The 17,872-nt window shown below is 43.7% G+C and overlaps 1 long non-coding RNA gene across 1 annotated transcript; it reads left to right on the forward strand.

The window, feature by feature from the left end:
- The first annotated feature begins 5,667 nt into the window (after positions 1-5,667).
- On the forward strand, positions 5,668-10,925 carry LOC143511634 (uncharacterized). Its single transcript, XR_013130203.1, has 3 exons — positions 5,668-5,835; positions 9,973-10,120; positions 10,596-10,925. It is a non-coding gene; the product is annotated as an uncharacterized LOC143511634 (long non-coding RNA).
- Positions 10,926-17,872: the final 6,947 nt, after the last annotated feature.

Genomic DNA, 17,872 nt, shown 5'->3' on the forward strand with positions numbered 1-17,872 from the left:
AAATGTAGATTTGATTAAATTTGATCACTGCTTAAAATGAATGCAAAGAACTGGCTGCCTCCTTCTTCTTAAGCCATATTAATGATGAGACTTGAATTTCACCGCTATGAGTTCTTGTTACCCTTTGCGCAAAATAAAACTGATTATACTGTAAAAGTCTGTGAGTTCTTTTTTTATGCACTCTCATTACTCAGGCTGAAATACTTTGAGAAAACTCTTTGAGTAGCTTTGGCCATTGTTGATAGCAGTGGTTGGTGTCTTTTGTTTTTATAAGAAACAGAAGGACTAATTGACTAACTGACAAAACCAACCAAGGAACTATGAATTTCTCCATATAGTCATTTTATCCAGTTATTTGAGAAAAAAGATGATCTAGTATTGCTCTCCCAGAATACCCTTTTGTGTGAACTACTGATTCATTTATCATTTCCTCATGTTGAGCCAAATATTGGTCTACAAGATACTACTGACCTTCCAAGTGGAACAGGTGCACACAGAAGTTCACAAAGTTAAGATAACATGTTGCGAACTGCTGACTGTGGTGTCGCTACATGATGAAAAATTACAGGTGATCATGGTAAAACTAATACATGGAAGTAACTATGAGAGAGGGAGCAGATGGTTGGGGTTCATCTGTGGTGTATGAGGAAGTCAGCGCTTTCTACAACCGTCCTCTCCACCGAGGTCTGTGTCACACTGGCAAACAAGACCCTCTCTCATAAGTCACCCTACCAGGGGAATAGTCTCCCTGTGATATTAATGACCAGTCTCATGGTGCAGGGCCATGAGTCAGAGGGCGTTCTAGGGAACTTAAGAACACCACACATTTGCTGATCAGTCAGACCAAACATCTGATCTGAGATCAGAACTATAATGGCAAGTTCTGGACGGCAGTTTTGCCTACCATTGTTTAAATATGCAGTTAGTGGACGTGTTAGGCGTTGGCCTTTGACACCTACATTATCACTCCCACAATCATAGAGGTACAATACATTTAAATTTGCATGAATTTTGTAGTCTAAACAAGTAGTAAATACAAGAATTTAGTCATCTACATTTAGCAATTCTGTTGCTCTCTTGAACATATTTTACTTTATTAAACAGGGTTCCATGGTATTCCATATTAGCAATAGGAATCTACAGGGATAACTGACATAGAGATATTCTAACAGTCTATCCTAACGTTTAATGAACGTGTAAATGTAATTTGGCTCATAAATCAGTTGAATAAATAGTTCACTTTCAAGAGTAGGTGCACGTGTGCTCAATCTATCACACTCGTCTGTCCATTTTTCAAAATCCATTGATTTATAGAACTGAACGCTTTTATCACTGCTGACAACAAAATTATTATTTTCATGGACAAAATTAAGAGAACCTGATAATAAAAATGTGCTTTCTATATAAACTATATTAACAACAAACAATATTACATTTGAATGTCAAATTGAAAATGTCATAGTTAGCTTAGCGATAAAAAACAAACTCCAGATCTACAGCATTTATAATGAGTTCTGCAGGGTATATTTATTATTTATTTAAGAGTTATTTATTATTATTTATTATTTATTTAAGAGTGCTGTTGCCTCTTTGGGTAAGGCATAGATTCATGTGCAAAATCCACCAGAGACTGGCAAGAATCATGGTCTCCCATTGGCAACACTATGCAAATGGTGATTTAGGAAGCGAGAGTGTGAGTCCTGAGCCACAGAGGCTGACAACATGGCTGACAGCTGATGGCACTCAGACAAGCCCTTACACAGGAGAGAACAGGAGGTGAGACCAGGGGACACACTGACAATCGCTTACTGCAGGAATAATAAAGTGGCAAAATAATTCCACATCGGACACACTTACCCAAGCAGAAAGAGTCTGAAAGGGAAGACAACATCTTGTGTCATCCATCTTCCTTAAACAGCAGAGCTGCGACAAAGTAGGAAGCAGAAATTATGATAAATGAAAAGATATATTTAGTCAATACAGGGAATTCTCTTTCCTTGAGCCTCTCTGCGTTTTCTTCTAACAAGGTCTGGTCGGAATGAGCTTAAGTGAAAGCATAGAGTGTCTGTGGACAGATACCAACACGGTTTTAAAAAAGGCAAGACACCCCCCCCCCCTCCCCCCAACAAAAGTGCTCAGTCCCCACACAAAAAAGCTGGATCAAATTAGCAGTGAATTATAATAAGTCCTCTAATTGAGAGCCATATTGCCATACTGATGAAAATGGGCAAGTGATAGGTCAACATCACCCCCCCCCCCCAACCCCCCCAACCCCCCCGTGATAGGTCAACATCACTGTCTCTATCATTGAGACAGAGCACCGGAGACGGACCCCCCCCCCCCCCCCCCCCCCCAGGCTGCTGCCTCATTTACATCTCCTGCCTTTTTTAATATCTTCCACAAATGACGAAGGTAGGCTGCTCCTCACCCCCATACAGGCATCGTTTATTTTACTGCCTCATTTGAATATGATGAATGCCTCAGCCGTTTGTGTTTTCACAACAAGCGAATAATTGTGAATCAGTCGATTCGGGACCAATGAATCATTCTCCAAGCTGCCTCCCTTTTTGCCAGGAAGGATTGTTTATGAGCATTTTTAGAAATGATGACTGGTGATTTGGACATTTGTGTTTTATTTAACAGTCAGTTATGCAGAATTGTTTACAGAGTCATTGACTATTTATCAAAACATCACAGGATTTCATACTCTAACATCGCAGTAGCATGTTGACTAATTATTACATACTATTAAAATCATTTTTAATTAATTGGCTGATATAATTATGCTTGAATCACTCTGTGTGCTGTCCGCGATTGCAACCTCGTCTAGTATTTAGTACCTAGCAAGAGCCATGCTGCAGGAGTGACTCGCCAGGGCTGAAAGTGAGTTTGAGGTTACATATGCTTCTGCTTAACTGACAAAACACATACTGCCCCTGCCCCTAGGGGGCAGCCAAAACGATGAAAAAACATTACCCAATAATGCAGCGTTTACTCGCCACATAGACACATGCGTGCTGGATAGTAAACATAGCCATTTGTAATCATGAATAAACTAAGGCGGAGCTCTAGAGGAACAAGAGGGGTGCTTGTCTGAATGAGAACAGCGTCATGCTTGGCAAACCACTCAAACAAAACGTTTATGCAGTGTTCCATCCGGTCTGTAATCTTAACCTTACTGCAATACCCAGCAGAGCTACGGGTAGCACAGTAAGCAGTTTAAGATTAGAAACGGTGTGGATTAGTCAGTCTGTAAGGGAAGCAGCATGGATTAAACAGGCTGTAAGGCGAACGGGTTGGACTGGGCAGTCTGTAAGGATGGTAGGTACCGAGGTCGTACTGCTCATCTCTGCGCCGATGCAGATGACCACCGCTACACGCCCCTCTGGCCCTCAGCAGCAGGTCGTGATGGACTTGTGCCAAGAACAGGGCATATAGGACCGTCTGACAGTTTGGGGGAGTGACGGGGTTAAAACAAGGAAAGTTAAAAGATGTGACGTCGTCTGGAAGAGAAGAGGGAAAAAACACTCCTCAACCAGTATCGTCACACAGCGTTGTCGTCGAGGGCGACTATTTATCTCGTGCCCGCCAAGTTGGCAAGCACATCTGGCGGTGGGTACTTAGTGCAATTATTTATGATTTCCTCCAAGATTTAAAAGCTCTTCGCCGGGCCTTGTAATGCACTAACTGATTGCGGCGCTAATGTAATTAAGGGGAGATTATGATGTCCACGTGGCTCACCAGATGGTGGCATTCACAGCAGTGGGGGAGACACAACTGGCTCACCACTGCACGAGGGCAGCGAGGCGTAGCCAGTCATAGCCAGACCTCCTGGCAGACGCACGCGCCTGTGTGTGTGTGTGTGTGTGTGTGTGTACGATTGTGCATGTGTGTGTTTGAGTTATAGTCTCTGATCGTCTGGTAACAGTGTGGGTGACAGTCTTCTGAGTATTTGAAGGTGTGTGTGTGTGCTGTGTGTGTGCGGAATGTGTGTGGTATGTGTGCGTTGTGTGTGTACACACTAAAGAGGATCCAGTTGTAGGTTCAGCTGGTGTCAGGGAAACATGTTGTTGTTGGACACAGTTAAGGTCAGTGTGAGCTAAAGTGTGGGGCAGCCACACTGCAATGCAGCGCGTATTAGACTTCCTAAGTATGCTTCACTGTTTAAAGCTAACTCAGTCAAACCCTTGAACATGCGTGGGGTGTTCTGGAATAGCAATACTGCTACATCTAACTTATGCCTTGAGTGTGCCAAGAAAGCAGATGGCTTAAAAAAAGATGTAATCATATTTGGCAAAACCATCGCCTGTGAGGAGGGACAGAGAAAGTGGGCATAAGGGATTCGTCTACCCAGACAACTGTAGGCTAACCCAAACTGACCTTTAATTACACGCACAAAACACATGGATATTACATCTAGTCTCTCCACTTTGTCCTCTGGGTGCAGTAGGCGTGTGCTTCTTAAAACATGTTATTATAAGCTATTCAGGAGCCACTGGTTTTTCATATGCTAGTGGTTGGTGGTGGGGGTCATATTTGAAATGAGTGTGGATTTCTACTCTTCCATCCATAATAGGTTGGATGTGGAGATGGAGGTCACTGGGGCACAGTAGATTTCCCAGGCTGAGATAAAGATATTACCACACCCGGTCAGTAACAAAGAAATCTCCATCTACTCTGGTCCCTAGACAAGTGTCGGGAAATTAGAAAACACAGACAGTGACCTTTCCTCAAGACACTCTCTCCCCTTTCTCTTTTAAAACAAAGTGGGCACATTGCTGCGGTGATGATTTTGAACTTCACCACTATGTAATGTGTAGAGCATAGCACATGGTCATAAAACAGAAACCCAGAGACCCAGAGGAAACAAACCCAGAGGAAACACAGAGACCCAGAAGAAACGAGGAAACACAGAGGCCCAGAGGAAACAGACACAGAGACCCTGAGGAAACAGACCCAGAAGAATTCTATGTGTCCCTGGTTTGCCCAGTATTATTGACATGGTGGTACCGGTGGCACAACCATATTCTCTGGTCATCTTGTGGGGATTGATTTGGACTGATTATACAAGAGTCGTGTAATGAAACTATTTCACTATATAAAAGTGGCACATTATTGGAATGTATGAAACTCTGCCAACAGAACACCCTCATATATCATAGCACCCCCCCACCCACCCTGTACCATCTGTGTCATTCAACACACACACACACACACACACACACACACACACACACACACACACGCACGCACTCACACACATACGCACACACACACACACACACACACACACACACACACACACACACACACACACACACATACACACACACACTCACACACATACGCACGCACACACACACACACACACACACACACATACGCACGCACTCACACACATACGCACACACTCACACACACACATACACACACGCACGCACTCACACACACACACACACACACACACACACACACACACACATATACGCACACACACACACACACACACACACACACATATACGCACGCACACACACACACACACACACACACACACACACACACACACACACACACACACACACACACTTTCACAGTGTGTGAACAGTGATTGCTGACTGTTCCATAATTAGAGCATTTACTTTAACAGGTCTGCTCTCGCCTGCCTTCACCATCACACTTCTCTCCACACAGAAGCTCAACACTCTCCTCTACAGCAGCTCCAGACAGCTGGTGTAATCTGGCTGAGGTGTTAAGGCCAGGACTGCAGTCACTATCCCACCCTGCCAGAAGCGTCAGATGATCCAGAGAAAGTTCAGCTGACTCTGTGGGACGGTAGGTGAGGATATGTAGGGGAGCTTCTCTGAGGGCATGTCATGTGTAGCACAGCTCCACACAACACACACCACACACAGCTCCACACAATACACACACCACACACACAGCTCCACACAACACAGACACTACACACAGCTCCACACAATACACACACCACACACAACACACACACACCACACACAGCTCCACACAACACACACACCACACACAGCTCCACACAATACACACACCACACACAACACACACACCACACACAGCTCCACACAACACTCACACCACACACAGCTCCACACACCACACACAGCTCCACACAACACACACCACACACAGCTCCACACAACACACACACACCACACACACAGCTCCACACAACCAGTGTTGGGAACGTTACTTTAAAAAAGTAATTAGTTATAGTTACTCACTACTTGTTCAAAAAAGTAACTGAGTTAGTAACTGAATTAATTACTCTATAATAAAAGTAACTTGTTGCCAGAGAAAGTAACTATTTGCATTACAGTTTAAAAAAAAGTTATATGCCAATGAATAAGGATTTTTTGAAAAAGCAGTTTTCACAGTCAGTTGAAATTAGTAGATCAGAAAGGTGTTTAACTTTTGATATTTATTGCACATCAACAGACCAGTGCAGGATAAAATCCTTTAAAATCCCAAATCTTTGTAAAAAAAAAAAAAGCAAAAGTAAACAGTTACACTATATAAAGTGAATTTACATCTATCAAATTAAACTAAATTCTCTCAACCTGAGACAACTGGTTTGTTCACAACAGAAGTAAACTTAACAATAAAACCTCTATTCTTAATTAAATAAATCAAATACCCAGTCTGGTAGCAGGGTTGCCAACTCTCACGCATTGAGCGTGAGACACACGCATTTGACCGTCTTCACACGCTCTCACGCCACACTTCCGATTTCTCACGCCGAAAAAAAAAAAATCTAGTTTATTTACCTCTGATCCACATCTATGATTCAATGAGTTACTAGTTCGCTCTGGCACCAACCACTGACGATCGATAGATCGTGATATAATACTTAATTTGTGTCCATTTTACGTTTGCCAGCACCCCCCGTCAACAATTTACACTCGCCACCTCCTCCAGGTTCAAATCTCACTCCAAGCGATTTTCAAAAGTTGGCAACCCTGTGGTAGACATTCAGGAACTTCAAGTATTTTCTTAAATAACGTTTATATCGCCACCTTAAAAATGGTAATTTTTCTTCGGCTTGCTCCTGACTCGCCATTTCTGCCTCTTCTCCGTTTGTGTCGTGTGTCACTGGTGTGCTTCGGCACGCGTGTAAAAACACTTGCTCTGATTGGCTACCATAACGCTGCCTTAGCCAATCTCTTACTGACTTCTTAAGTTACACCGAGAACCAGAGCCGGAGTGGCTAATCGGGAGATTCGGGAGGATTCCCGATGGGCCGGCTCATGTCAATCTCTAGTTTGGGCCGATTGGGAGGGAAAAATTATTTTGGGCCGGATTTGGGTATGAAACTCCCGGGCTGAAAAAGGGGTCCACTCCGGCCCTGCCGAGAACTGCGATCTATCGAGATCTGTTATTCCTCACTAGCCTGGGCAGCGGTCCGCTCGCATTACTGTTAGTATATCAATATATAGTAATGCACCGCTTTTAATGACCAGTAACATCAACGGCGTTGTAACGACAGGAAAAGTAATTAATTATTTTATCTCGTTACTGACAAAATGATGCCGTTACCTAACGCCGTTATTTTTAACGACGTTATTCGCAACACTGCACACAACACACATACCACACACAGCTCCACACAACACACACAGCTCCACACAACACACACACCACACACAGCTCCACACAACACACACACACACACCACACACAGCTCCACACAACACACACACCACACACAGCTCCACACAACACACACACACACACCACACACAGCTCCACACAACACACACCACACACAGCTCCACACACCACAAACAGCTCCACACAGCTCCACACCCTGACTGCACTGCACAATGACTGGCGGGAGAAAAACTGTACAGTAGATAAGGAATGTTTTCATTTGTGAAGTCTGATTTTAAAATCAGACTATGATGAACAAAAGAAAAAAATGTGTGCATTTGTGCCGCAGGAAACCTACGGGTGAAATGTTACTTCAGTACACCACCTTGACACACCCCATATGAGTTTCTTTAAAAATCATATACGAGTTGTATGAGTTTTACCATAATTATATAACTCCAATATATGGGATTCTAAGTATGTATTAAATGTATGTACTCTGTGACATATATGTCACATATCCATATGTAATTCATATAAAATGTATGGCCTGTTAGACATATATGGCCTGCATGCATGTGAGAATGCAAAGAGCTTCATAATAGATTGATCACAGGAAAACTATCCTATGTGTTTATATTTGAATGTCATCGTTATCTGGAAGGTTCAGATAATTAAAATAAAGGGTGCCAATCCATACATGACTCCCCACCTATTCACCTGACTGAGCTAAGCAGGTGGTAGAGTTAGAGGAAGACATGTAGGCCAAGGGTGTCAAATTCATTTTCACCGTGAGCCACATCAGCATATTCGCTGCCCACAACTTATAAATGTACCTACTCCTTAATGTTAAATAACTCTGAATTTATTACTTATTCAAGTTACAAATATTACATGTATATTTGCATAGATGCACAAAATATGTTTGCTTGTTGCTGTTATTATAAAATAAATCCTTTTAATTTGTTAGGTTATGAACCCCACATTACTCCATCAATCAACATCAATCTTTATTCAATCTAAGTGAATAAAGAAAAATAACATCAAAGATATCACATTTACTTTGTCCAAAACCTAAAATATCAAATAACTGAAAATAGTAATTGTGCTTCAAAAACGCTCCGTCTGTAAAAGACTTTGAAATGCGGCGATTTCTTCAGCCACAACAAACCAGCTTTTACCACCGCATTGTTGTGAACACATTCTTTTGCGATCGCAGTTTGCCTTTTAATTTTTTGGAAATTTGTCGTTTTTCTTCAAGACTAATTTTGTCATACTTATCTCCGTGTTTGGTCTCAAAATGCCAACGTAGATTTTACTTTTGTGTTATGAAGCGGTAGCCGTTTTCTAAAAGACATAGGCCTAGCCTTCTGAATCGATGTTTCTCTTCTTGGACATTTTGGGATGATTCTTTTTATTTATTAATTACACTTAATGGGGAAAATCGCATCGATGTGGAAACACTGCAGTGTTGAGATGCCATCACTTCGCAGGAAACATAATTGTGGGAAATGTAGTTTTTGGTCACTGCACATATTTTACTTTTTTTTTGATAATTAGGCTTTTTAAGCTCTCACGGGCCTTGAGTTTGACACCTGTGATGTGGGTTAGTGCGCACCAGTTGCCGAAGTTTCAAACGTTAAGCTACTTTTGTTTACCTTCCTTTCCATGTAGCCTATATAGTATATTACTAAACAATGTATACTGTTTTGACATTAAATCATTAAAACAAAAGAAATACTAAAATGTAATGGAATATAGTTTTTGTCTTAATTGTTTTAACTTAATTAAAGCAATAATAAAAATTTGTTGTTTAGGATTAAATGTGAAAGAAGTTGAATCATGTAGTTTTTCTACAGCAATAGATCATAGCTGATCACAGCATCTCACAGATGTGCTTATGCGATAAAATGTCATTTGAGATTAAACTATGTAATGCCATATACAGTTTACTCACTGTGAAAAAAAAAAAAAAAAAACCAAACAAACCAGAATTCATTATTTTTAATTGTTCGCATTTGTTCATCCAGCTCTTACAAGCTGCCTCAATCTGGTCTACCAGTTACATAGCAACTGATCTGCTGGCCATTCAGGTCATATCAGCTGAATGAAGCTGGTCTACCAGCCTTACCAGCTGACCTACCTGGTCAACCAGCTATGCCAAGCTGAGTCAAGCTGGTTTACCAGCTCTAACCAGCTTGACCAAAATGGTCAACCAGCCAAACCAGCTTTAGACCATCTTGACCAGCTTAAAATCCAAGCTGGTTTAAGCTGGTTTTTCCAGCAGGGTTAAGTTATTGTGCGATATGGAATATTTCAATTTTTTCTTGTGTATCAAAATTGCAGTAACCAATCATGAGCGAGAGAACAGGCGGTATTTTGATGAGCGGGAACAGCGCGCGCCGATCTACTGCTGACAGGATTGTTTTGGCGGGATTGAGCACGCGCCGTTAGCCTGGATCTCTCACAGCCAACTACTACTTAGTCATTACAAGTAAGTATGAATAAACATTATATTTACGTTAGTTAGTTGTCTCTAATACGTCTTGAAGCTTTAATTTGTTTCGATTAAAGCAGTTATATTCACTAACGTTACTCTATGTGGTTAATTGCCTATAGTGGTTTTCTTTGTCTCTTTAAACTGGCCAAGGTCTGTAGTTAGCGATACTAAGCTGGCTACTTTACCTAGCGAGCTAGCTTGATAACTAGCTTTATAGTTGGGTTAGCAATGTCTTATGTTGATCTATTCATGTAGCTAGCATTACCCTAGCTAGCTAAAACAGTTAGCATAGCATAGCTCTTGTAAGGTTAAAGTAGACATCTAAAAGTCGATCACTGGATGGGATCAAAGTGGATGTAATCTACAGTATGTTTTAAGCTCTGTGTAATTAGAAATATTGAGGAGATATTTCAAATAGTGTCCAATGTTGACCACAACTGTAAGATTTGTTCTTAATTTCATCTCACAGGGGAAACGTTGTTGCTTCAACCATTAGCTCTACAATCAGTGGCAAACAGAAGAGAACAGGAATGCTGGAGACAGATGATGGTGGAGTAAAGAGATGTCTGCTCCACCATGGATGTAGCGAGGCCGGCGAGCAACACCAGCAAAGACACATGTAGTGGAGTCCAGCCGAGATGGAAAGCGCAGGTTGTAAAGTTCTCCCAGGGGTAAACTAGCTGGAAGTCCTCAACAAAACCGGAGACCAGCATAAAAGCCACAGCAGCTATAACGGAGAAGCTAATACCAGTGTTCTCAAGTCTCACACACTGAGCGTGTGACACACGCATTTGACCGTCTTCACACGCTCACACGCCACACCTCCGATTTCTCAGGCCGAAAAAAAAAATCTAGTTTATTATCTGATCCATATCTATATCGCCCTCCACTGGGGATCGATCGCGATATACAACTTACGTTTGCCACCCCCACCGCCCCCCCCCCCCCCCCCCCCCCGCTCAACAACTTAAACTCCCCACCGACTCCAGATCTCACTCTCTAATGAATTCTAAACTTGAGAGCTCTGCTAATACTTAAATACTTACGCAGTGTTAGCCGAGACACTGAACAGAACCACAGAGTAAGGGAAGAGACACTCGCTTGTGCAATTATCATACACAAAAAAACAATGACTTGTGATTACCATATAAAAACATAGTATATAAACATATCTGGTTTAAGTAAGACATTTCTATCCTTATAAAAATCATACTGTTTTATGATAACAGTTTTTAACTCCTGATATAACACAGGGTTGCCAACTCATACACGCATTTGACCGTCTTCACACGCTCTCACGCCACACTTCCGATATCTCACAGTGAAAAAAATCTAGCTTATTTACCTCTGATCCACATCTCTGATTCAATGAGTTACTAGTTCGCTCTGGTGCCAACCACCGGCGATCGATCGATCGTGATATAATACTTAATTTGTGTCCATTTTACATTCGCCACACCCCCACCAATTTACACTCGCCACCCCCCCAGGTTCAAATCTCACTCCAAGCGATCTTCAAAAGTTGGCAACCCTGTATAACCTGAAGTGATATATGTGTACACATCTATGAAACAGAATCAAGCACAGATATGTTTCTGCCTGAAACAAGTTGCATTACTAAAGTAGAGTGTTAATTGAAGGCCATCATGTAGTAAATTGTATGATACAACAGGTCATGTGTGCTTGCTTCGGTATACCTGTCCTCTGGAAGGATTCTTCACTCCAGATGAGGTGAAGTCAGCTTTCAGTGGATCCAGAATGAATCATCGCTGGCAGCATGATGTTGATCATGAAAGTACTATACACCTCATACGTGCTGCATGCTTGCCTGTGATTGGACAAAACTACAAGATTAAGGCATGAGACCATGGGCTCACCTAGAACCATCTGACCAGACAGTTACTTTCATGAGAAATATTTATCTGATAGAGCTCACCAGTGTAATCCATTGGACTTCAGTGTTACTCAACATGTGCAGAGACTGCTTCAAATGCAAATACAGTAATGGTGTGGTGAGATGAGGATGACCACTGCGCACACACACTCCACCTGACAGGCACCGGACACAGCTCACTCACTGCCTGCCGTTGCTTCTCAGGCTGTTGGGTGGTTTGGTTGTGAGCCAAGCTGACAGAGCAGGTCTCAGCTGAGAAGGTCTCCATTAGTTTCTTCCTGACACGCGTGCAGAGTGAGACTGGATGCTGCTCTGAGCCAGAGCATTGATTGACTGTCAGGTTTGTCATGAATGATGATGGGCACAAGAGGTCTCATTAGCTTATTATGTTCATTAAATCTTGTTTAGTCCTTGTGCACTTGATCTCATTGTGTGCTATTAACTCCAACAGTCCAATGTAACAACCAGCAATGTATTTCTTGTGAACAACCAAATCTTGTGCTTTCTCTCTCTCTCTCTCTCTCTCTCTCTCTCTCGCTCGCTCTCTCTTTCTTTCTCTTTCTCTCTTTTTTCTCTTTCTCTGTTTTTATGTTTACCTGATAACTAGAATGTCAGCATTTTTTCAGCAGTTGCTTTAACAAGTTTACAATGGAATTAAATCTATCATGGAAATCTATTCTCTCTCTCTCTCTCTCTCTCTCTCTCTCTCTCTCTCTCTCTCTGTATGTGCGCATTGCAACAAACTAGCCATTAGGATGTGCTCACAGAGTGTAGGCTGATCTTTGTCATTTAGATGCTAAAGATGAGTGTGTGCCATTAGGGCCACTCTAAGGCATCTCCTCTCTCTATAGCCAGGCCTACATTTTTAAATGAAAGTCGCTTTGCACTCTAAAGACACAGCAGACTTTGGCAATGGCCACATTGATTAGTGCACAAATTAACGCAAGTAAGTAATCATTCTCCCTCTGTAAGCTAATCTGCTGTCCTGGGTCTGCAGTAATAAGTCCTTCCAACCGAGTTCTTTAATACACGGGCCCTACTCTGCCCAGTTAATCCTGCAGATTCAATAAACATAATTACTATATAGTCTGTAAACATTTAGATTGCGCACAATAACTGTGTCATTTACTCCACTGGCTTGCTTTCGACGTAATTTGATCAAATAGAAAAGGACCCTCTAAATAGCCACTAATCCTTGAGAGAGCCACACATACACATTAGGCTAAGGCATTCAGAGACAGAAATAGACAGGCATTGATCTACATTTCCTTGGGAATATCTGATTGCCATAGCTGGGCTTAATGGCATTTGGGTAACTATCTGTGGTTGGATACCGGCCCCGTCCAAGTGGGGCGTGTGGAGCTCGGGAGGCTGGCATACGTATCTCCTTTATTCCCATACCCCGGGTGCCGTCCCACACAGTCGTTCAAATAACATGTTCTGAAAATAACATCTAAAAAACAAAAGGGTGCAGAGACGGTCCACCCTAAGGAAGCAGTCACCAGTCCTCTTATTTAAAGCTGAGAGATGCATATTTATGAGCGTTAGCTATTTATGGAGTGAAAAGTTTACTCCCACTCCTAATGTAAGAATAAATACGTGTTCTCTCTGTATATTAGCAGCACTTAAAGCAGTTCAGCTGAAACAGACATTAGAACAACTTCAGCCCTCTCCATATTTCTGGAGCTCATTAAAGACATTAAAGAAGAAAAAAGGTTTGTGGTAATTAATTACCCTGCTAATTGGGCTCACAGCAGTGTTATTGTCTGCATTGGTGCAGCTTATTTAGTGTACAAATGAGGCTTTTGGCTTGATGCTTTCTGCTACTCTAGGAAGATGGTATGCTTGGCCATTAGAGCAGCGACGGTGTCATCACTCAGCGTCTGACACCGGGAATGTGATCCAGCCATGGGGAGCACCATCATACACTAGACACGGCAGAGACTTTATGGGGCGTCTCGTTTCGCTGTGTTTTCTAATACCTGCATGCCTGGCTTCACACGTTGTGTGTGTGTGTGTGTGTGTGTGTGTGTGTGTGTGTGTGTGTGTGTGTGTGTGTGTGTGTGTGTGTGAGTCTTCTGAGCACTATGTGTGTGTGTGTGTGTGTGTGTGTGTGTGTGTGTGTGTGTGTGTGTGAGAGAGAGAAAGAGAGATGGACAACCATCTCAGAGCTTAAAGGACATTCACCAGTACACACACACACACACACACACACACACACCCACAACATTATCCCCTCTCCACAAACATGCTTTATAGTGCACATGCAGTCCTGTGTCCTGTGTAACAGATGTGAGTCAGAGCTCAGCTGTCCTATCACTGGTCTCCGTGTGGTGAGTGAGCTGTGGCCTCAATGGCCTTGTGGTCTTACAGTTCTGCCCCAGACCATGTTGAAAATGCTCATGTAGCAGGAGCCCACACTGTTCTGATGTGGTGTACTGCTCCACCGTGAGTGTGAGACCGTTACTAGCTGCTAGTGAAGCCATGGTGAAGCGGCCATGCCACAGAGACCTTCCGCCTGGGCTGGAAGTGCAGCCTAACGGGCGTCTAGAAGGAGGCAGCCTGCTGAGCTTGGCACGGCAGCCTGGTGTTTGTTTGAGTGTCGGCTAGCGCTGCCTCCAAGGGCTCCGCCTGTTGGGCATTTCAGCAATGCCGGGCGCTCCCAGTGCACAGAGAGGGGAAACTAGGACAGGCATATGCAGCGACCCCTGGGAGTGTGTGTGTGTGTGTGTGTGTGTGTGTGTGTGTGGTGTGTGTGGTGTGTGTGTGTGTGTGTGCATGAGTGTGTGTGTGTGTGAGTGTATGTGTGTGTGTGTGTGTGCGTGAGTCTGCGTGTGTGTGTATGTGTGTGCGCGTGTGTGTGTGTGTGTGAGTGTATGTGTGTGAGTGTATGTGTGTGTGTGTGAGTGTGTGTGTGTGTGTGTGTGTGTGTGTGTGTGTGTGTGTGTGTGTCTGCAGTAGGAGCAGGCAGGAAGGCGAGTAAGGCTGTTCTGTAAATCAAAGGCAGCAGGAGCGTCAGGACGTGAGCGGCTGCCTCAGGCTGGCGTCAGCCCGCCTGCTCTTCCTCTGTCTCGCCCCTTCTCTCCGGCACGCTCCCTTTCTTGGCCCTCTCTCCTCTTCCTGCCCCACCACCGGGGGGATGGGGGGATGGGGGGGGGATGGGGGGCAGGGTGGCGGGGCCCCCCACAGCAGATCTCTACCATGCTCCCGTTCCACTCTCCTCACTGCGGGACGCTCTGTTTGCACAACCAAACACTGCTCTTAATTCACAATTACTGCAGCACTTCAGAGACGTGGCGTGGACCTGGGCACGTGGACCTGGGCACGTGGACCTGGGCACGTGTGATTTCACAGACATGAGAGCACCCTCGTTATTTTGTCGGCTCACGGAAATGCCACTTCGGTTATTCCCATCAGAATGAGTAGAACATACATGGGTGGTTCAGTTTCAGATGAACTCAGTATTCAGTATTTTTTGGCATTTTTTGAGTATCATAAAACATCTTTAGATAAGCCTACACTATTAATAAGGCAAGCCAAAATTAAAAATTGGCAACAGAAATCCTTCTGAGAAGACTTAGAGGATCTTTGAGAGGAATGAAGCTAAAAGACTGGGCAGAGAAAAACACATTTATAACAGAAATTATACAGTGATGAATGAAAGAGAAAAAAACATCACTATCAAACGTTGAAAGTGTTATTTCAGTAGTATATGTTAAGAATGTTACTTTTTAATCTTGCAAAAAGCAAGAAGCTTTTTGAAGCTCAAGTGTTCTTGTTATACAACCTGAACAACCTCCCTAAATCTGAAAACCACAGACTTTGGCAGAGACAGCCAAAGAGAAACCTCGTCAACATTTTAAATGTTCCTGAGTGTAGAAACGTTACTGCTGTAGACCTCACAAGACTGACCTACATCACTACAAGCAATAATAGGTCTGATTACTTTAAAATACTTTGAAAATATCTTGAAGGTACTGAAATGTGAAAGACAGAAAGTCTGGAACTCCTCTCCTCCTCTATCCTCTCCTTCCCTCTCCTCTAATATCCTCTCCTCCTCTCTCCTCTCCTCCTCTCCTCTCCTCCTCTATGGCTTGACTGTCCCAGGGCTCTGCCACTCTCAGGGCTGCCCAGTGAGGCTACGGTAGACCTTCTCCTCGGGTCCCTGCTTCCTGCCTTGCTTGACTTTGGGCAACACGGACGCTAGCCCTTTGTTTACACTGACAGGAGGCGCGGGGCACTGACCTGGAAACAGGAGCCCAGACGGGTTGTTTTGCGAGAGGAGGAAAAGAGGCGATGGAGGAGGCTGACGGAGGCTGATGGAGGCAGGTGGGGGCGGGGGAGAGTGGGAGGAAGAGGGGGTGTGACTGATATATAGACTCCTCTAGGGAGTACTCACCTCAGCCAGAGACTGTTGGGAAAAGAGCTCTCAACACGCTCATTCAGTCTTGCTCTCTGTCTATCAGTCCATCTGTTGTTCTTTCTGTCTTTCTCTCAAGAAGACCGTCTATCTGCCTTTAAAGTTCCCCTTAATACCTCTCCACATTGTGGTCAGCCGCATGTTCTTATTTCATCTTTCCAGTGTGTATCACAGCCACATCAGACCTAAAGACTCATTAGGCTTGTTATAGGCTTGTCTTTCTCAGGTCACATGGACCCGTCTCTCATGGGGGCGCCGGTATTTTTAGTTCTCACGGAGGATTAGAATCTTTCTCTGCTTCTACAGAGGCTCTAATGAGATGGAGTGAGAACTTCAGCACAAGTGAACATTAATTAAGCCAAGCATGCAAGGAGTGATGAAGGAAAAAAAAAAACACAGCCCCACGCACAAGCCGTCCATACATTAACTTCATCCCACCTCCACCCCCCCCCCCCCCCCCCCAGCCCCCTCCCTTTCACGTTAGTTGCACAAACAACAGATGGCTTCCACACCGACCTGTGGACGGACGGCATATTCAAATCCAAGGTCACTCACTCCTTCGGCTTCACCCGAGCTTCCTTCGCCCAAGACGTAAGTGAAATGTGTACGTTGGCCGCACATGCACACACGTGTGGCCCCAGCGCGCGGGTGTGCGGCGCAAGGCCGTGCTGACAGGCAAGCAGAAGAAACTGCAAATGAAGCCGAGCGTGTGGAGCTTAGGCAGAGCCGGGAGGTGTGACTCCTCTCTGGGCTGCCATAAGGAGTTCGTTTATGATCCGCCGTCCTCCCAAAGGAATTAGCTCTATGATTATTCATAAAACTTTGAGCTTTTTAGTCTGTGCTTTTGATTTCATTCAGTAAAACTGGTCCCAGTAGAATATTTGGATACTTTCTTGCAATTCATCAAAAATGTAAATATGAGGATTTTATTTTAATGAAAAATGACACATCAAATGGCCTTTGCCATCCTGCTGAACAAGTGGCTCTTATTTTAATGGAGGCCAACGACTCCTCTGAGTATTGGAGCTTCCTTAGCACATACACACACACACACACACACACACACACAGGGCTCAGATTAGATTAACCTGTTAAACAGCATCTTTTATGTGAATATACATATAACAAAAATACGTATAATCTATCATTGCAGCATTTGAAAGGACGCTGTGTGTTTGCTGTGCTCCTCGTCTTCCTCCCTGCTAGTTTTGGGTGCTGTCGTGGGCTCAAACTCTTCATCCTCACCTCCAGATTTTGGTTTGATCTCTTTGTGCCAGTAATCGAGTGCTGTTATGTACAGTGAGAGTGCAGTGTGTGGGAACACTGGGCAAGACTGCACAGCCTGCTGGGAGACTCGCATGTGTTCACTCTCTCATTTCACACCTCTACCACTCTACCACTCTATTCAGCTCAACTGTCAGTGCTGTGACCA

The sequence above is a fragment of the Brachyhypopomus gauderio genome, chromosome 4 (assembly GCF_052324685.1).
Source record: "Brachyhypopomus gauderio isolate BG-103 chromosome 4, BGAUD_0.2, whole genome shotgun sequence".
Classification (NCBI taxonomy): Eukaryota; Metazoa; Chordata; class Actinopteri; order Gymnotiformes; family Hypopomidae; genus Brachyhypopomus; species Brachyhypopomus gauderio.